The sequence below is a fragment of the Phacochoerus africanus genome, chromosome 1 (assembly GCF_016906955.1).
Source record: "Phacochoerus africanus isolate WHEZ1 chromosome 1, ROS_Pafr_v1, whole genome shotgun sequence".
Lineage (NCBI taxonomy): Eukaryota > Metazoa > Chordata > Mammalia > Artiodactyla > Suidae > Phacochoerus > Phacochoerus africanus.
Genome location: NC_062544.1, coordinates 275,173,839 through 275,195,437, shown reverse-complemented (window position 1 = coordinate 275,195,437; position 21,599 = coordinate 275,173,839).

The following is a 21,599-nucleotide window of genomic DNA, read 5'->3' as shown; positions in this document are numbered from 1 at the left end:
GCTGCTATGGGAGGAAAGGCCTTGTTCAGAGGCAGCTGGGTTTCAAGGCCATCCACGGTGTCTGCTCCAAGACTTTCATTCAGTAAGCAGGTATTGAAGTCTGGATGTATCAGGCTCCTACCTGTTGGGTATGTGGGCTTAGATGGGTTGGGAACTGCAGCAGACACAGTCCCCAGCTTGGCGGCCTCCTGCTGGAGTCTGTCAGGGGTGGGGGGCGACGGAGAGTGACAGGAGGTTGGGGTGCAGTGTGCTTCAGAGGTTTTCAGACTTCGTTCTCAGCACTGAACAGGGGTCTGTAACATCCTGCTTCACTCCTGTTTTCCCAGGCTGCCCCGATGCTGCTTGGGAACCAGGTTCCGCGTGAGTCTGAGCTGGCCTCCGCTTTTCCACCTGCTGGGGACAAGGGACATTGTCTCTGGTTCTCTGTGCAGATTTGTCAGGCTGCTTCTCCACCACATGTACAGATTCCCTCCCACAGTTTTGACTCGGTTTATAGGCATCCCTCCTTCGTCTCGATTTTGCCGGTCTCTTGAGTACTGGCAGGGTCCTGGGTATCACCACGAATCTGTGCCCCTGGGGCTCCCCCGGTTGTCCCCGAATGAATGGAAGAGGCTGTCACAGAGCAGCTGCTTCTACTCGGAGACATCTCCGAGGCAAGACATGAGTCTCACCATGTTGAAACTGTGACATGTGTTTGAAAATAAAGTTTTAATTAGAAGGAGCATTTCCAGCCTCAACCTGGTGCTGGCTGTCTTAACACTGAGACGGAAATAAACCAACTCCAGCTTCTTGGCACAGGACCCACTCTGCCATTTACTCACTGACTCTTGGGGGTGGAAGCCTGTGGTGGAGGGGCGTGTGTGTCTTTTCAAGACCTCAGACCTCATCAAACGGGAGAGGGCTGGTGTTTGCCCCCAGGGTGCTGGGGTCTGCAGCGCTCTTTGCTTTGGGTGTGTGGGTTTTGGTCTGCTTTGTCTTCATGAATGTTTATAAAAGGCCTGCTTCTTTCTAGATGCAAGTCTGAGGACTTAATGGAAGGAGCCACAAGAGGTAGGATGGCGTGGCGTAAGGGTAGGACCATGACTTTGGAACCAGATACACCTGGGTTTATAATCTTCTCTAACCAATGGCCTGGCTTTGGCCACTTAGCCTCTGGGCTTTGGTACCCTCATTTTAATATTGGTCTGATGCCTTCTTTACGTATTTGACAGGGAGGATGATAGGTTATATAGGCACAGAACCTGGCACAGTGGTAGCTGGATAGACAGTATCCACTATGGTTATAATTTAATGGTTGCTACCGTCCTTACCCTGCTCTGGGTCACTGCCAAGATCTCCCATGATGTTTTCAGCGTTGGAGTGGCCATGCCGGGGGCTGCCTCTGGTTGTGTTAAGGACTGGCAAGCCTGAAGTGAACTTGGCCAGATGCACACGGGCTGGCAGGTGGGTGTGTCCCGAAATGTCGGCTTGCACGTTGCATCACCCTTCTGTGGTGCGTCTGTGGTCCCGCCCTGTGCTCTCTCTCCCTCCCTCCCAGCAAAGCCGTCACCAGAATGGAACAAACAAAACCGACTGGTACAGCTTAGGCACAAAAAAGAAGCCCTTTCTTGATTTCCCCATGCTACGTACATCCCGGGGGACCGGAAGATGGGATCTGGAGGTTTGTGAGATTAGCAAGAAAGGCCCCCAACAAGGGGCTTAGGGTTCAAGATCAAAGTATTGACAGCGCTCTTGAGGTCTGGGTAGTCTTTTACTGTTGAGCTCTGGAGGACACTGATGGTCATTCAAACCTACTCTCTTCTTTTTTTTTTTGTCTTTTTGCCTTTTCTAGGGCCATTTCCCGAGGCATATGGAGGTTCCCAGGCTAGGGGTCCAGTTGGAGCTGTAGCCACTGGCCGACGCCAGAGCCACATCAACACAGGATCCGAGCCGCGTCTGCAACCTACACCACAGCTCACGGCAAGGCCAGATCCTTAACCCACTGAGCAAGGCCAGGGATCAAACCCGCAACCTAATGGTTCCTAGTCGGATTTGTTAACCACTGCACCACGACGGGAACTCCCTACTTTCTTCTTGTTGTTTTTCTTTTTTTCTTTTGTTGACCCCGCCTGAGGCCTGCGGAAGTTCCTAGGCCAGTAACCAAACTCCAGCCACAGCAGTGATAAAGCCAGATCCTTAATGCTAGGCCACCAGGAAACTCCAAACTCACTTTCTTCTTAATGCAGAAACCCCTTTTTATAACCTCCATGACGTATGCGTCTCTATCTGTTTCCCCAGATGCTTCTGGACATCCATATTTTATCACAAAGCAGCCTCGGAATTCCCTTCGTGGCTCAGCAGGTTAAGAACCCAACACGGTGTCCCCGAAGATGTGGGTTGAACCCCTGGCCGCCCTCATTGGGTTGCAGATCCGGTGGTGCCGCAAGCTGCGGTGTAGGATGCAGATCTAGCTTGGATCCGGTGCTGCCATGCCTGCGGTGAAGGCCACAGCTGCAGCTCTGATGCGACCCCTGGCCTGGGAACTTCTATATACCATAGGTGTGTCCGTAAAAAGAAAACAAACAAACGAAAAACCAAAGCAACCTCTTTCCATTTGGGGGGCATCTCTAATTTTAATGATATTGAGCTGAAACCCCCTCTTCCAGTGCCTTCCCCAGTTGGCCCGAGAACCCTCCAGTATCTGAAAATCGTTGCTATATTTTCCCTTTATGTCTTTTTCCAGGTAACTCTCATTCCTTGGGCTTTGTTTTTAGACCACATAGGATTCTTGCTGCTTTCTTCTCTTTTCTTCTTCCTTCCTGTCTAAGATCTCCTTGAAATGGGTTTCCTATAGCAGGTCCCATCATTTCACGAACCTTCATTTTTCTAGATTTTTACCTAGTGTTCCCGGCAGGGTTTTTTTTTTGTTTTTGCTTTTTTTTTCCTTTCTTCTTTTGCAGTCACATGACCCAGGCGTCTCCTTGAGCGTTCAGTTATCTGGATGGTATGGGATTGAATTTGCACCCGTCTTCTGTTGTTGATTGTGTTTAAATTTATGTTTCTAATAGAAGTTTGGGTAGCTCTAAGATGAAATTTTATTTTCAGTGTGTCTAGATCTCTCCATTGCCCCTATCAGGTCAGTGAGTGAGTTAACAGCAGAGACTTCCTTCTGTTCTGTAGGTTTTTTTTTTTTTTTTTTGCTTTTTAGGGCCATACCTGCGGCACATGGAGGTTCCCAGGCTAGGGGTCGAATTGGACCTACAGCTGCTGACTACAGCCACATCAATGCAGGATCTGAGCTGTGTCTTCGACCTACACCACAGCTCACAGCAATGCCAGATTCCCGACCCACTGAGCGAGGCCAGGGATCGAACCCGCATCCTCATGGATACTAGTCAAATTCGTTTCCGCTGTGCCACCACGGGAACTAACTCCCTTGTAATTTGGACGGACATAGGATGGTTTCTTAAGTAGCTGTTCATTTTAAAGTACTCCTGCCTCTTTAACCCTGATGGTTGATGATTCTAGCTGCCCTTAGCAAGTCTAGATTGTTGACGGATATGAGGAAAGAGGAGAGGAAAAGGAAAAAAATGGATCTACCGTGGGAGGTCGTGAGTTCCCACCATTTGATTTTATTTTTATAGTGGCAGCTCATTGGAGTCCACAGGCCAACAGACATTGTCCACGTCCAAGTAGTTCTGGCTTGATCTTTAAGTGGGACTGTACTTGAACCAGTCTGACTAATAAGCCTAAAATTGTCAGACTTTCTCCCCTGGAAAAGCTATTCCTCCTGGGTAGTTTAGTAGGTGACTAAGTACAGTTTGGCTTGGAAGAGCCCAGATTTCATCACTTTTATGAGTTCTCATTGGTAACCAGCTGGATTTTCTCTTTGGCTTCACTTAAGATCTTTAATAAGACATTTATTTATTTATTTATGTTTTTCTTCTTGTTGTTGAAGACTTGACTTGCTATGGTGAATCAGGACAGTGATTTTTATTGAAAGAACGCAAGATTTGCTATTAGAAGGTGTGGGTTAGTCTCCTGGCTCCCCACCCACTAGTCCCAGGACTGTGGAGAGCAAATAAATCTTCACAAGTCTTAGCTGTTTCCCGTGTACATGAGAGTGTGGGATAGGTCCTGAGGATTCAGTGGCGGAGCTCCGTAAAGGGTACCATCAAGGTTTGAATAATCGCCCGCCTTCTCTTCCCAGAGTTTGGTACCAATTGATGAATATAACAGACAATCCAGACAGATAGGAGGTCAGAAGTTCAGCATTGTGAAGGATAAGTTCGTTGGAGAACAGGGGAGGGCCAAATGGACTTGCTCACCTCCCTTCCCCACTTGCAGGGCTGGTTAACCCCAAGAGCAGGGCAGAGGAAGAACAAGGTAAGTCAGGAAGGTGCTTGGCTCCAGAAAAATCCAGAAGGGGCCAGGCATCATTTGTTCAGTATCTTCTCCCCATCCGTCAACCAGGAAGGAGGAATGAGTCAGGGGGTGTTGAAAGAGAGCTTATATTAGTTTGCTAGGGCTGCCATAACAAAGGATCTCCAGCTGGGCACCTGAAACAACAGAACTGTGTTGTCCCATAGATCTGGAGGCTGGAAGTTCAAGGTCAGACCTCCTCCTGAGGGCGGTGAGGGAGAATCTGTTCCATGCTCTACCCCCTCCCCCCCCCCCCCCCCCGGCCCCTGCTTTTGGCAGTTTGCTAGCAAGTTGTTTTTTTTTTTTTTTTGTCTTTTGTCTTTTCAGGGCCACACCTGCGGCATATGAAGGTTCCCAGGCTAGGGCTCCAGTCAGAGCCACAGGAACTCCAGATCCGAGCTGCATCTGTGACCTACCCCACAGCTCATGGCAATGCTGGATCCTTAACCCGCTGAGCGAGGCCAGCGAGGCCAGGGATGCAACCTCATGTTCCTAGTTGGATTCATTTCCATCGTGCCACGACGGGAACTCCAGCTAGCAGGCTTTGATGTTCCTTGGCTTGTGGAATTGTCTGTGGCCACATTTCCCCTTTTTATGAGTCGTTTTGGATGGAGGGCCATCCTACTGCAGTATGACCTTATCTTAACAAATAACATCTGCAATGACCCTATTACTACATAAGATCACATTATGAGGTTTGGGGTGTTAGGACTTGGACGTATGAATTTGGGTGGGAGACAAAGTTCAATCCAGAATAGAGGTCTAGTTTTTTTTCTTTCGGGAAGGTAGAGAAAAGTTCTTTCCCTCGTGAAGAATAGTAAGTATTCCTACCCAGTAGGTGCTTGGAAATTTTCTCTTATGGATTGAACTATGGTCTCCCCCAATGCAAATTCGTAAGTGGAAACCCTAACTCCCCAGGTGGCTGTCTTTCTCTATAGGGCCTTTAAGGAGATAATTAAGGTTAAATGAGGTCAAAAGTGTGGGGCCCTAATCCAGTAGGGATAGTGTCCTTCTAAAGCGAGGAAGAGACACCAGAGCTCACTCTGTGTGCACACAGAGGAAAGGCCATGTGAGGACATCACGAGAAGGTGGCTGGCTACAAGCCAAGGAGGTAAGCCCTTTGCAGAAGCCAACCCTGCTGACACCTTGATCTTGGACTTCCAGCCTCTGGAACTGTGAGATGATAAATTTCTGTTGTGCAAGCCACCCAGCCCGTGATGTTTTGTTATGGCAGCCTGAGAAGACCAAGACATTGTCCTTTCTTCTGAAGGGGACAGTTTTAGGTAGTTTCACTCAAAGTAATATTGGCCGTTGTTGAGGTCAGAGCTGGTGAGTGTGCCTTTACTCTAGCGCAGGGTAGTGCGGTAGCTTTTGGTCTTGTTATTTCCGGGGTTCTGTCTTTGCTTAATGGATTGGGTAGCTAAGGATGAGAAAGCATAGGCAGTTCGCTCGAAGCTGCTTTAGTAGATTGGGCAATGGAACCCCAGGGTGCACCCCTGTGCTCTCAAAGCTCGCTTGGGTGAATCCAGGGCACATATATTTAATTCTTTACTTAAAAATGCAATTCACAGCAACATGGGGATGTCATTGAGGAGCAAAGAAATGAAACAAAGTGGGTCAGTGACACACCTGCACTGTTTGGTGATACATGTAGGTTAACTGATTTAATGGAAAACCACAATCTAAGGAAAAGTGGACTTGAAAAGCTTAAGCCCTTGAAAAATCCCCGATTATCCAATTATGACCAGGATAGAGTAAGTGGAGCTCTTTGAGGCTAAACCTTTTATCAGAAAACACTTTTGCTTTGCCTTGCAGTTAAAACTGTTGCTTTAATTCAAAAATAGACTTATTGGATGGGGACTGTGTGCCTGGGTTTCTGCTAGGCATTGGGCACCAAGTGCTAAAGTGCGTAGGTGCTGTTCTGGAATAGCTGACAGTTTGGGGGTCTAGTTAAGTGGACAGTGGGCACCCTGTCTTGTAGATGTTGCCCGAGAGGGCAGAGGGAGGTTTATCATGCTGTGGGAGTGCATTGTGAGGAGGAGGGCATCTCACACAGATGAAGGCCAGATGTCAGGGATGGCTTTTCTGAAAGAGGTGATGCTTGGGATTCCTGTTGTGGCTCAGTGGTAACAAATCAGACTAGTATCCATGAGGACATGAGTTCCATCCCTGGCCTGGCTCAGTGGGTGAAGGATCCAGTGTTGCTGTGAGCTGTGCTGTAGGTTGCAGATGTGGCTCGGATCCTATGTTCTGGTTGTGGCATAGGCTGGTGCTATGGCTCCCATTTGACCCCTAGCTGGGGAAATTGTTGAGGGTGTGGCCCTAAAAAGACCAAAAGAAAAAAAAAAAAGAGAGAGAGAAAAGACCAACTATAATGGAAGAAATAAAAATCATTTAAGAAAAAAAAAAGGAAAAAAGGTGATGCATGAACTGAGTTTGGGGCAAATTTTGGTTATTTGGGCAAAGCTGAGTAATGGTGTTTCAGGCAGAGAAAAAAGTAGGTGTATCAACATGGAGATAAGGGAGGGCTGGCCCACTTGGAGGACTGTTTGCATACAGATACTGCCCCTTCATCTCCCTTCTCCCCTTCTTTTCCTTCCTTCTTCCAGTCTCTCAGTGGTGTTTTGATAAAGTGACTTAAGGGGTGAATAAAAAGGCCTACTTTGCAGTGTTTTCCAGTTTCCATGGTGTAAATATTCCCACCATGGCTTATTTCAAGTTACCAACATGATGTTGACTTGCCCATAATATTTTTACAACTTTAATGATTGGTCATAATCCCGTACAGTTTCACTCAGTAGGCTGCCTCCCATCCATCCATCATCTATCTATTCATCCATCCATCTATCATCCATCCATCCATTCATCCATCCATAATTCACCCATGCATCCATCTATTCATTCATTCATGCATTCATCCATCAAACATCCATCTATCCACCTATCCATCCATATCCATTATCTGTCCATCCATCTATTCATTTATTCATCCATCCATCATCCATCCATCTATCCACCTTTTAATCCATCATCCGTCTGTCTACCATCATCTATCCATTCATCTGTCCATCATCCATCCATCTATTCATCCATTTATTCATCCATTCATCCATCAAACATCCATCTATTCACTATCCATCCATCATCCATTATCTATCCATCCATTAATTTATTCATCCATCCACCATCCATCCATCCACCTTTCAATCCATCACCCATCCATCCATTCACGAATACGATTTTAACCAAACGGAATTGTAGGAGTAAATCAGGTTAAAGATATTAGAGTTTCTTTAGTCAACTCCTCTCAAGAAAACTGATATCTAGAGAGAGGAAGTGGCTTTCTTAGTCTCTTTGTGGAACTGAGATTAGGTCTGTTGGCTTCAGAATTTAAGCCTGCAGCTGCCTCCCTTAAGTAAAGAAAACACAACCTCAGATATGGCTTGGTAATTCCAAGGTTGTGGCAATGTGGAATTCATGCTGCATACACCACAGTTCTATCAGTCTCTGCTTTTTTTGCGACAGTCCTAATGCTCATGAAAATGTTTTTGTTGTTCTTTGTCTTGATAGTTACTGGTTCTCAGCAGGCTCACAATTTCCTTTGCAGGGGGGTTCGAAATGTCCCTGTTGAAATAATGTGCTTTTCCTAGTCGTAGCATTGAGCTCCAGAATTTAATTTAGCAGTTGGTTCTTGATCTTTATTCAGTCTCCAATGTTTCTGGATTTCATTTCTTGCTCTTTTTATATAGAGGTCTCTCTTTTGGAACTCCAACTCAAGCCACCCGTTTGTGGTGCTAACCAGCTGCTCCTTGGGAGTCCCATTTGTGTTGGGCTGAATTTCCTGGGAAATATCTACAGATTTGAAAATGTCTTTCCTCTTTCCTGGGCTTCTAGAAGCATGTCTTGGAGCTTTTGGGAGATGAATAATTCATATTGCTTTTGATTTAATTTCTTTTTTTAAATGAAGATGTCATTATTTATACTATTACATAAGTTTCAGGTATGCAACATAGTGATTCACAATTTCTAAAGATTATATTCCATTCATAGTTATTATAAAATGTTGGCTTATTCCTTGATGCTCTTTAAATTGTCAACTGTGAGAGTGGAAGCGTGACTGCTATTATCTGAGAAGCTTTATTTTGAAACTGTGGAGAAAGTATCTGGTGAATTGAATATTCCAGAGTACTCTGTTTAAAACTAGCTTCTACGTTGTCACGTTGAGTGAAGACAGCAGGTTGTCCGGATAGGCCTTAGGATGCCACTTTTGTTAGAAGTAAGTAAACAAATTTGGTGGTTGCCTCTGGGGAGGGAACATGAGGTAGGGGTGACTTGAAGAGAAAACTCTCCACCTTTTAACTTTCGATGCTTCTGTGTTGTTTCTTTTCTTTTTTTTTTTACATTTTGAAAAAATTATAGTTGATTTGCCATGTGCCAATTTCTGCTGTACAGCAAAGTGACCTAGTCATTTGTATATATACATTCCTTTTCGCACATTTTCTTCCATCATGGTCTATCCCAAGAGACTGGATATAGTTCCCATTGCTTATTGATTCTAAGTGTAATAGTTTGCATCCACTAACCCCAAACTCTTAAGTCCATCCCACTCCCTCCCTCCTCCCCCTTGGCAACCACAAGTCTGTTCTTTGTGTCCGTGTCTGTTTCTGTTTTGTAGATAGGCTCATTTGTGCCATAGTTTAGATTCTGCATATAAGTGATATCATATGGTATTTGTCTCTCTCTTTCTGACTTATTTCACTTAGTATGAGAATTTCAGTTGCATTCATATTGCTGCAGATGGCATTATTTCATTTTTTATGGCTGAGTAGTATTCCACTGTATATATGTACCACATCTGGTTTTTTTTTTTTTTTTTTTGTCTTTTTAGGGCCACACCCTTGGCATATGGGTGTTCCCAGGCTAGGGGTCGAATCGGAGCTGTAACTGCCGGCCTGTACCACTGCCACAGTAATGCCAGATCCAAGCTGCATTTGCAACCCATACCACAGGTAATGGCAATGCCGGATCTTTAACCAAGTGAGTGAGGCCAGGGATCGTCCTCGTGGATAGTAGTCAGATTTGTTTCCGCCCAGCCACAACGGGAACTCCTTGAGTGGTTTCTTAGTGAGGTTGATCATGCACTTGTATGCTGTAGCTGGCCATTTTTCAGGACTTACAATAGAGTTTCTAAAACCTCCTGGTGGTTCTGTGAGCTGACGGGGCTGTCACGTTCTCCCAGTGCTCCTTGACTCTGGGTTGCCTTGGAAGTGGAGAGCCGCTCGATTTCACTGCCTTCCTGGAACAGCATCATGTTCTCAGCTACCAGCGATCCTGCTTTCCTGCCTCTTTGCCCTTAAATGAACTTCTTTCCTGTACTTGGCAGTTCTCGCCTCACCTTTAGGATGTCCTCCGACATACCTGATCTCACATTAGGAAAAATAAATTGAGTCCCATTCCCTGTGGCTCCAAGCATTTGAAAAGGCAGGGAACGCGTGGATTGTTGTACAAGAAATAGATCAGGAGTTCCCGTTGTGGCACAGTGGAAACGAATCCGACTAGTAACCGCGAGGTTGCGGGTTCGAGCCCTGGCCTTGCTCAGTGGTTTAAGGATCCAGCGTTGCCGTGAGCTATGGTGTAGGTCGAAGGCTCAGCTTGTATCCTGCATTACTGTGGCTGTGGCGTAGGCCAGTGGCTGTAGCTCCGATTCGACCCCTAGGCTGGAAACCTCCAGATGCCTTGGGTGTGGCCCTAAAAAACAAAAACAAAACAAAACAAGAAGGATCAGTTTGTAATAGTCTAAAATGGAAAAAGAAATGCGATTGCTTATTCAGGCATTTGTATAATGATGTGGGCTCCCTCTCCCAGCCATCTCTTATAAAAACAACTTCCAGAAAACGTGGACTAGGTCAATGACGTGTTTCTGATACAAAGCACAATTGTGATTAGACCGGCAGAGGATTATGGTTCCTCTGTTTTAGAGGCTGTGCGAATCTCTCTGAAATTATAAGGTTGAACTATATGAATTGCCAAATTGAGCTACCAAAAGGGCAATTTCATCCCATTCAACCTAAGAGAGCTTATGTGCTGAGTTGTCGGACATGGAAATACGTGTCTACGTAAGGAAAGGATGTGAGATGGACGTGCTTTACGGAAACCAGGCATCCTTTTTTAATTTGAACCTGTCTCTAATGGTTAGTATGCACAGAGTTGACACTTGGTTGTTGCCTCTCTGGCTTTCAGAAAGTATCTGGAGCAAAATTGGTTGCCTAGCAACATGTTCCAGCCCAGGAGGGTTGGAGAATGGGTCACTGATTAACAATTATGTACGATCAAGTTTAAAAATGCATAGCAGCCCGTGACATCCGTGCTCTGACCACCAGGAAGCATCAGCATTCTGCTGTCCCCGTTTGTTGGCTATTTTCTGTGCATTTCTTGCAGTTGTGGCCTGGACCTCATGGTTGCCATTCAGAAAAAATTTGCGCTGGACCCGAAATAGGGTTATGGTGCCATTCTGTACATTGGGTCCATTTTGCAGAAGCATCTGACACCTGTCATTTGGTTGACGGCCTCCCTGGACACCCGTCCCCTTGAAAAGTGACAGGAGAAAATGAAGAGTTTGGATATTTGTGATTGTTGTCATCTCAACAAATTGGCCTCTATTAGTCAATCTGTAATTTGCCAAAGAATAAGGGCACATGAAATGAGTGACAGTGGCTTGCTTCCGCAACCCGAATCATTCTTTCAAGAATTACACATGCTGAGCAGACCTCCTTCCTGAAATGGCCCAGGCCCTTAATCATTTCTCTTCCTTCCTTTCCAGCAAAAGGAAAGACAAATTTTGCATAATCCAGTCCTTACTTAATCTTTCTGTCAGCACAAATATCCATGGTGTAACGCTTGAAAACAGCAGGAAAGCGAGGAGGCATTTTTATAACGCTGGCAGAGCTAATAGAGCACATTTTATTGTTGAGAATCATTGAGTTTAATTGGCGAATCAATTTTTAGGCTCTTTCCATTTGTATTTTGTTTAATCAACAAAAATAAATCGCCCTGCCAACCTTGAAAGCTCTAAGTCGGAGAACAGTGGCAAATATTTCGTTTGTCCTGCCAAAAGCGCTTTCCAACAGAAATGTCTTAATTGAAGATGATTTCTGTGCCGGAGCGCGGATGTTTTATCATTTGTCTGAAGAAGGAAAAAAGCTGTGTAAGCAAGTGGGGTGCACCCGTTTTCGGTGTTGTTTTTGTTGTTCATCTGCATTCACCCCTCAGATGTTTCTAGAAAAGCCCCCTTCTCCAGCCCTTTCTTGCTAATGGTTCAGGCTCCCCGTACTGGCGTAGCTGTTGCAGAGCCCCTGTAATTAACCTTGGCTTAAGGGTTTTTGCAGAGGAGGACTTTCCAAACCTAGACTTTTCCCTTCTTTTCTCCAGGGTTTTCCTGACCCTGAATCCTGCTTTCTGGGCTTTGGGTGGAAATTGGTGACATCTTAGTGCTGGAAGGCAGACCCCCCCCCGAGCGTGCCCCAGAGAAGTGGGCTGCTGTCTGGCTTTTTTGGGAGGAAAACCCTCCCGCAGGCATCTCAGGGTACTTGGATGCTTTGATCTGTGGGTGATGAATGTTCCTGAGAGTTGCAAGAATCCAGGTTTGGCTTTTGGTGCCTTCTGGGCACTCCAGGAAGGAGGGAGGACAAGAAGTAACATTTCCCGCCCGTCTCCACGGTGTGTTCTCCTTGCTCACGACAACCCTGCGAGGAGAGAGAGCTAAACCCCATGTGTCTCCGCGAGGAAGCTGAGCTTCCGGGAATGTCTGAAACAGTTTCTACCTGGAGTGGACCAGGTGGAATCCTGTCCCATCTGTCTCTGACTGGCTTCTCATTTCACTGGTGCTGGAAGCTAGAAAAGACCCCACCCGCCACTCCAATACCCCGGTGTCACTGAACTAGGTTTTTTTCCTGCAGGGCTCCTGGGGCCCAGGGACCACAGTGTGATGGTGGCTGGTGATTTCTGAGTGCTCGTGTGCCTGGCTTGTCTCGGAGGTGCTGGAGCTTGTCTCCCTCGGTGCTATTATATCATGTAAGCCTCACTCTCCCATTAGCGGCTGCCATCGTCATCTTACAGATGAGGAAACTGAGGCACAGAGTGGGTAGGGGACTGGTCCAAGGTCACATGGCTAATGGTTGGGGACCTCCAAGGTCCCAGGGTCACGTGGTCCAAGATCACAAGATCCAAGGTCACATGGTTAATGGGTGGGGACATTATGGTTGGGGATTTGAAACCAGGTAACCTGCCTTGGTCGGTGTCTGTTGTCTTGGGGGTTTAACCTTCCGTGGAATACAAATATGTTTGTTCATCATTCCCCATCCACGCCTCCAAAGCAGCGAGGCAGGTGAAGAGGCAGGAGGGAAGGCTAATTGTCCAGGTCTGTGGACAGCAGAGCCCATGGATTTACTGGTTGCCTCAATCTGGGGCTCATTCATTGATGATCAGCTGCAGCAGGATGCCCTTCCTGCTGCCTTTTTTCCATTTCCCATTGGTTCTCGCGCCTGTGCCAAAGCTCCATCTTCTGCGGGGCCCTCTCGGACCGATGGGAGGCCAGCTGGTTTCCGGGGTCCCCAGGAAATCCCACTGGTGACCTGCCCATTACTTAATAGGCCAAAAAAGGAGAACTTCAGTAAACCCAGAACCAAACTCAGCAACTTCTAAACAATGCCCTGTAAGTAACCAGTTCTAAGAAGCCAGCAGGATGGTAAAAACCCAGCAACTACCTGAAATTCTGCACATTCTTTGGGTTTCCTAGGGCCCTGTCCTCAGCATCTTCAGTTACCTGGAATTGAGCAACCCTCGGATCCAGGAGGGAATGAGGAAGAATTTTCACATTTGGTTGGGGTGGGCAGGCCTACAGCAGGTCAGATGTGAAGGTAATACCTGCAGAGAATGATTGCAAAAGTGAAGCCGTGTTCAAAGCATTTTGCACGATTACTCATTAGCTCGATGCTGTTATTTATCCCATTTTTTAGATGAGAGGGAATTTTACTGTGTTACATATGCCTGTGTATTGGAATTTGAGGAACCGCTAAAATACGAAACACGTCTTAGAATCAAGGCCATGTGGTTGGTGGCTCGTGGGCTGGTGGTACCAGTATCTGGCTGCTCTCCAGAGTACAGATGCCTCCTAATGAGATGGGCCTTGGTAACCAGCTGAATGCGCTGAGCAGTTCTGCAGCTGGCATTTATTGAGCTCTTACTGTATGCTAGACAGTTTGAAGGATTTGATGCGAATTTAAAAAATCCTCACAAAAGGGTAGGCCCTATGATTATGCTTATACCTGAGTTACAGATGAGGAAACTGAGTCCGTGGGGGTGATCTCATTTGCCCAAGGCCCCTCCAGGCAGTATGCAGCAAGATCCACCGAGGCTGTCTGGCTCTGGGCTCTGCCTCTGGGCTCTGACGCCTGGTCCAGCTGGGAAAGGGACAGAGGTACAGGGGAAGGACACATATGGACTCTGTACGGGATGGAGGCTCTGGGCACCTTTGCCCACGTAGCTCGTCTCTCCCTTTTGGCGTCCACACTGGTGTGGAGTTGGAGGTTGAATTTATCAGTCTTCTGTTTGTTGTATTTGAGATCCCCAACCTGGTAGCGAAGGAAATGGAGAAGAGCTCTGATTCCTAAAAGCTACCTGGAAAGAGGAGTTCCTGTTGTGCCTCAGTGGGTTAAGATGCTGACTATTATTCATGAGGATGCAGGTTTGATCCTTGGCCTCGCTTAGTGGGTTAAGAATCTGGCGTTACTGCAGGCTGCAGCACAGGTCGCAGATGCAGCTTGGATCCAGCATTTCTGTGACCCTCTAGCCTGGGAACTTCCATATGCTGTAGGTGCAGCCCTAGAAAGAAAAAAAAATAAATAAATGAGCAAAACAAAACAAAAAGCCTACCTGGAAAGGCGTTTACTGGGTCTTAGAGGCATTTTCTCCTTGACCCCTTGCCTTCCAAGAACCCTATGAGGTTTGTACTGAATGGTAAAGGGGGAAACTGTAGCCCAGAGAGGGTGAGCCACGAATCCTTGGTCACACAGCAGGTGAAGGGCCTGGCTGGTGTCTATAACCCTTACAGACGCAAGGTAAGGGCTGACTCCATGGTGGAAATCACCCCTGCCCCCAAATGGGACCCCTGCTGACAGTGTCTGGGCACATCCTGTCCACTCACTCTGCTAGTCCTTTGCTTCCCCTTCTGCTTTGCTGCCTTCCACACCCCCCTTGCCTCCATGCCCTGAGCTTTGCAGAACCTCAGGACGAGACTTTCCATAGCCCGGAACTGTTTTTTGCTATTGCTTGTACATCCGAGCACCTGCTGAGCTGATGAGCTTTTGAAATGTCACTTGACTGTCAGGAGGGAGCTGTGAGCAATTTGCAGGCACGCACCATCCCAGCTGCTTCCCTGGGGCGGGTGGTGTTGGGGGGTGGGGTGGGCGGAGGGGAGGTGTGGTTCCTCCACCAGCCCTGACCCTCTGGGTGAGGGCGAGACGCTTTGTTCTTGCTTCCGAGGCTGGCACAGGTACCCGCCTGCCAGCACGGTCATTTCTCTTCACCTGGACAGATGGTGGATGCTTCCAGGTTGTGTTTCTCTTACAGCACTGGCTCTTCACTGGGGGTCCACGTTTGAGAACTCGATTAAATTTTCAACCTCTTTCTGTGTTTCTCTTTTAGAAAAATGCACATGGATACAAAGTTCTGTATATAAATTCTGGATTTTCATGGGAACCCTTACATGCAAAGCCTTCTTGAATGTATCTTGTTCCCCATACACATATTATGAAATCTAGCTTAAGAACTAGTTCTCCCCCAGTCGAGGGTAAATACAGAAAATTAAATTCCTGGTCCTCTGTTCCTCTTCACTTTCCATTGTTGTCAGAAGCTGGGCAGAAGAATATATTGCACAAAGAGGTGATATAAGAGATAGGGAGTTCCCATTGTGGCGCAGTGGAAATGAATCCAACTAGGAACCATGAGGTTGCAGGTTTGATCCCTGGCCTCGCTCCTTGGGTTGAGGATCCGGTGTTGCCATGAGCTGTGGTGTAGGTCGCAGACACGGCTCGGATCCTGCATGGCTGTGGCTGTGGTGTAGGCGGCAGCTGCAGCTCCAATTAGACTCCTAGCCTGGGAACCTCCGTGTGCCTTGGGAGTGGCCCTCAAAAGACCAAAGACAAAAAAAAAAAAAAAAAAAAGAGGTGGTATAAGAGATAATAGCAAAAGTGTGTTGTGGGGTTAAGAAGCAGAAAGGGGAGTGAGGTCCACTGGGGAGGCAGGAGGAACCCCCTCTTCGTCTGTTCAGGCTGCTTTGACAAAGTACCAAGGCTGGGTGACGTGAATGCTGTAAGTTTCTCATAGTTCTGGAGACTGGGACGGCCATGGTGAAGGCACCATTGGATCTTGGTTTACAGATGGCTGTCACATGACAGGAGGGGTGAGGGAGCTCTCAGGGGTCACTTTCATAAGAGCACTAACCCCATCTGTGAGGGCGCCACCCTCATGACCTAATCACCTCCCAAAGCCCTCACCTGCTAAGACCATCAGTCACCTCCCCAAACCCTCACCTCCTAAGACCATCAGTCACCTCCCAAAGCCCTCATCTGCTTAGACCATTGATCACCTCCCAAAACCCTCACCTGCTAAGACCATTGATCACTTCCTGAAGCCCTCACCTGCTCAGACCATCAATCACCTCCCAAAGCCTCACCTCCTAAGACCACCAGTTACCACCTAGAGCCCTCCTAAGACCATCAGTCACCTCCCAAAGTCCTCACCTCCTAAAACCATCACATTGGGGGTTAGATTTCAACATGTGCATTTGGGGGGACACCCAAATTCACCCTGCACCCCCTAGAAGGAAGGAGAGAGGGTCGCCTGACAGAAGCTGTGACCTGTGGTGGAGAGCCCCCCAGGTGACCCTGCAGATAGGAAGCAGGGGGAGACAGGCCCCTTCTTTGCTTCTCCTCCTCCCACTCTCCTGGCTTCCACTGGTACCTCCCAAGGGCCTGAAGGGCAAGGGAGCTGGATGGATACAGGTCATAGAGGTCAGCCTCCCAGGGCACAGATCTCAGTGGATGAAGATGGGAAGTAGCCTGAAGGGCAACCAGAGAATATTAAGTCACCCTTCAGGATGTTTTTATCCTGTAGATGGCATTGTCATGAGTGCAGGAAGTGGCCTGTCATCTGTACAGGCTCTCCCCAGAGAGTAGGCATCTAGGGAAGTTGCTTAGCTTGTGCTATGGATGTTTTGTAATCCTGTTAGTGACTGAAAGCTTCCTGTTCTTTTCAGATGCATTTAAATCCAGTCTTTTAGCTTCTTTCTATTTTATTTGTATGCCTATTATTACAAGGCCACTTTTTTAAATTTTTTCCTTTTTAGGGCCGCACCTGTGACACATGGAAGTTCCCAGGCTAGGGGTCGAATTGGAGCTGTAGCTGCTGGCCTACACCACGGCCACAGCAACACCAGATCCAAGCCACATCTGTAACCCACGCCACAGCTTGCAGAAACCCTGGCTTTTTAACCCTCTGAGCGAGGCCAGGGATTGAACCTGCATCCTCGTGGACACTGTGTTGGGTTGTTCTTGACCTGCTGAGCCACCGTGGGAACTCCTACGAGGCCACTTTGAAAGGCTTCCTTATACATCACCATGAGGAACCAGTCTGCTTTTGTATTACAGGGGATTGTATATAAATCACTCACGTGGCATTGTGTTCAAAGGTGGTTTTCTTTTGATAGCTTGATATATTAGAAATGCACATTTCTGGATTTTGCACACAGAGAAATTACGTGGGGAGGCAATTGAGAAATTAAAAAGTGTTCTGCAGTGTAAGGAGTTATGAGGCTGTGCATGGAACTGACGTCATGAGCTTGGATCTGGGAGGTCTGGGATCTGTTCCTGGCACCTGCTGACACTTGCTCTGTGACCTTGGAGACCTCTAGACATCAGCATTTCTATCTGTAAGGTGGAGTTAACGTGACCGACAAAGACTCTCCTTAGTCAGACTCCTGTGAGTCCTTTTTTCTGTCTAGTTCTAGACCTTGGTCCCTGCCCTGTCTTTGACCTGCCTAGCCCAGTTTCAGCAAGAATCCTGCTAAGTCCGTTTAGAGAGACTCCACCTCTGCCCCTTGATATGTGGTCCCCTTTGATATCTGATCACCCTGGGTTGCCTTGAGCAGAAACCCTATTGTCTGTTTGTTTAACAAGAATCTCCCTCCCCTGCGGTCTCCTCTTAGTAGTTTTCTGTCCACTGACCCCCTCACGCTTCTTATTTGCTGTAAATCTTCAGGTGTCTTTGCTCTATTCGGAGTTGAGCCCCATCTCTCTCCTGTTTTGCAGTAGCCCTGCAAAAAGTCTTGCCATTTTAACAAGCATCAGAATGATTTTTTTTTTTGTCTTTTTGCCTTTTCTAGGGCCACTCCTGCGGCACATGGAGGTTCCCAGGACCAGGATGGGGTCTAATCGGAGCTGTAGCCACTGGCCTACGCCAGAGCCACAGCAACGCAGGATCTGAGCTGAGCCTGTGACCTACACCACAGCTCACGGGCAACACCGGATCCTTAACCCACTGAGCAAGGCCAGGGATCAAACCTGCAACCTCATGGTTCCTAGTCAGATGCGTCAACCACTGCACCAGACGGGAACTCCCAGAATAATTGTTTCTTTAACTTTACTCACCAGAAAACCTTGGAATCGTTCAGGATCCTTAAGGGCCTCAGTGTCCAGGCTCACCCAGGGTTGAGAGCCACGGGGAGCTCACTGTGAGGGTCCAGCACCTCAGGGCAGCAAAGGAAGAGGCTGTTCACTCCCTTGGGGGCTGGTTCTCATTGTTAAGAAGCTCTGCCTCCATTTCAAGCTCAAAATCTGCCTTCATTTTTACTCATTGATCTCAATTCCACCTTTCCTCAAACCTGTTCCCTTCTTCATTAAGTGAATAAGTTAGGAGTTCCCTGGTGGTGCAGTGGGTTAAAGATGCAGTGGAGTCGCTGCAGTGGCCCAGGTCACTGCTGTGGCATGGGGTTGATCCCTGGCCCTGGAACTTCCACATGCCGTGGGTCTGACTTAAAAAAGAAAGAAAGGAAGGAAGGAAGGAAGGAAGGAAGGAAGAAAGAAAGAAAGAAAGAAAGAGAGAAAGAAAGAAAGAGAGAAAGAAAGAAAGAATAATTAAGAAAGAAAGAATAATTTAGCTTTTTTTTTTTTTTGCCTGCACCAACGGCATGCAATAGTTCCCAGGCCAGGGATCAACCGTGTGCCGCAGCAGTGACAATGCCAGACACTCAACCACTGGGCCACCAGGGAACTCCTAATTTAGCTTCTTAAATTTAACCATCTTAATGAAGATAGTTTTGAACCGTGTCTGTATTGCCCTTCTTAGGTTCTTGAACAGGCCTTTGAGCCTGGTTGAGCCTATGTTGCTGACTCTGGGATATGGTTCCTGTAAGAGGCTGCACTGGGGTGGTGCCCGGCGGGGGGGGGGCTCTCCTCTGTGTGGACTGTGTGCTTATTGCACCAACTCTTGGATTGCACTGTTCCTCTGCCTCCAGTGCTAAGTCCTTTGTTTCTTTTGTCTGTTCTTAGCTCTTGCTGATGCCTTGTTTTATAAATGATGGGCTTCTTTTTCTTTCATGGAGAAAAGTACATGGGCTTTTTGAAAGCTGTTTATCACTCAGAAGTCTTTTGTTTGTTTGTTTAATTTCTAGATTGATGGCTGTTTTCCAAATGTTGACATTATCAGAAGCCTGACCTCCACATGGTATGTATGCTTTGAAGGACTTTCTGGGTGCACCAAGGTTATATAAATATGTAAGCTTTTTCATGTATTTGTTTATCATTTAGCCCTAAATCTGGGCCTAGTGCTTGTTGATTTTTACCCTTTATTCTTTCTGCATCACTTCATTTCTGGGTATATTTGAAAAGCAGTGACTTTTATAGGATCAAAACAACCAAAGTCATTTTCTAGAAGAAAGAATTTTAGGGTGAGGGTTTATTTCTTTAAAAAGAAAGTCAGATTTCCTTCCTTCTTTCTTTTTTTTTTTTTGGTCTTTTGTCTTTTTAGGGCTGCACCCACAGCATATGTAGGTTTCCAGGCTAGAGGTCTAATTGAACCTATAGCTGCCAGCCTACGTCACAGCCACAGCAACGCCACATCTGAGCCGTGTCTGCGACCTACACCATAGCTCATGGCAACACCAGATCCTTAACCCACTGAGTGAGGCCAGGGATCGAACCTACAATCTCATGGTTCCTAGTCAGATTTGTTTCCGCTGTGCAACAGCGGGAACTCCAGATTTATTTATAAATATTTCAATATGACTCTGTAAAAATAAGGATTCTTTTTGTTAAGCATCAACACAGTACTGTTTTCACACAAAAAATGAGCAGTAATTCATTTCTTAATATTACTGAATATTCATGTTCAAATTTCCCTGGTTGTCTAAGAAATATATTTTCACAGTTAGTTAAAAATACCCCAGGAGGGAGTTCCCTCATGGCTCTGTGAGTTAAGAATCCAGTGTTGTCACTGCTGTGGCTCTGGTTACAGCTGTAGTGCAGGTTTGATCCCTGGCCTGGGAACTTCCGCATGTCACAGGTGCAGCCAAAGTAAAAACAAAACAAAACAAACCTCAGGGAAATCAAAGGATTTAAGTGAAGGCCACACATTGCCTTTGGTTGATGTGTCTCTTAAGCCTCTTTTATTTTTTATTTTATTTTATTTTTTTGGCTTTTCTAGGGCCACACCCTCGGCATATGGAAGTTCCCAGGCTAGGGGTCTAATTGGAGCTGGAGCCGATGGTCTATGCCAGAGCCATAGCCACAGCCACAGCCACAGCCACAGCAACTCGAGATCAGAGCCACATCTGTGACCTACACCACAGCTCACGGCAACGCTGGATCCTTAACCCACTGAGCAAGACCAGGGATCAAACCTGAAACTCATGGTTCCTAATCGGATTCGTTAACCACTGAGCCACGACAAGAACTCCTCTTAAGCCTCTTTTAATACACAGGTTCCTTTCTAGCTCTTGTTCTCTCTTATGATAAATGTGCTCAAGAAGCTCTATCTTTTGTCCTATGTGGTTTCCTACGATGTAGATTTTGCTGCCAACATCCTGGTGTTGTCATTTCACATGTTTCATTGTTCCCTCAAACACCCTATAAACTAAAGGCTTGATCAGATTTAGGTTCCGATTTTGAGGCAAGACTATCTCATACATGATAGTATAACTTCCATTCGGTGACATAGTCTTTCTTTTTTTTTTTTGTCTTTTTGCTATTTCTTTGGGCCACTCCCGTGGCATATGGAGGTTCCCAGGCTAGGGGTCCAATCGGAGCTGTAGCCACTGGCCTACGCCAGAGCCACAGCAACTTGGGATCCGAGCCACATCTGTGACTTACACCACAGCTCACGGCAATGTCGGATCCTTAACCCACTGAGCAAGGGCAGGGACCGAACCCGCAACCTCATGGTTCCTAGTCGGATTCGCTAACCACTGCGCCACGACGGGAACTCCAGTGACATAGTCTTTCTCTTTTGACAATGTTAATATTGACAGGTGTTGTTTAATCCGATCATCCAGTATTTGGGTCCCATTCGGCCTTTTCCCTCATAGTTTTAGCCAATGTTGTTTCATACGGGTGTCTAGATTCATTCCTTGTTTAGGGGTTACAAAAAGGTGATATTCTTATGGTCATTTCTTCTGTATTTATTAGCTGGATGATTTCTATAAGGAGGAACTTTATTTCAAACTTTAGAAAAAATTCCCTCGAGGTATAGTTTGTATATAAAAGGCAGAAAAGGAGTTCCGGTTGTGGCTCAGAGGGTTAAGAATGCAACTGGTGTCCATGGAAGGTGAGTTCCATCCCTGGCCTCACTCAGTAGGTTAAGGATCTGGCATTGCCGAGAGCTGTGGTGTAGGTCGCAGATGTGGTTCAGATCTGTTGTTGCTGTTGCTGTGGTGTAGGCCAGCAGCTGCAGCTCCAATTTGACCCCGAGCCTGGGAACTTCCATGTGCTGGCATGTGGGGCCCTAAGAAGTAAAAAAAAAAAAAAAAAAGGGACAGAATAATGCCTTGATCCTTTGTTCTTATTTATTGAAATAATGAATTGGTTCCTTATTATCCTTCAAAGATGAAGAGCAAGTTGTTTTTGGGTTTTTTTGTGTGTTTTGTTTTG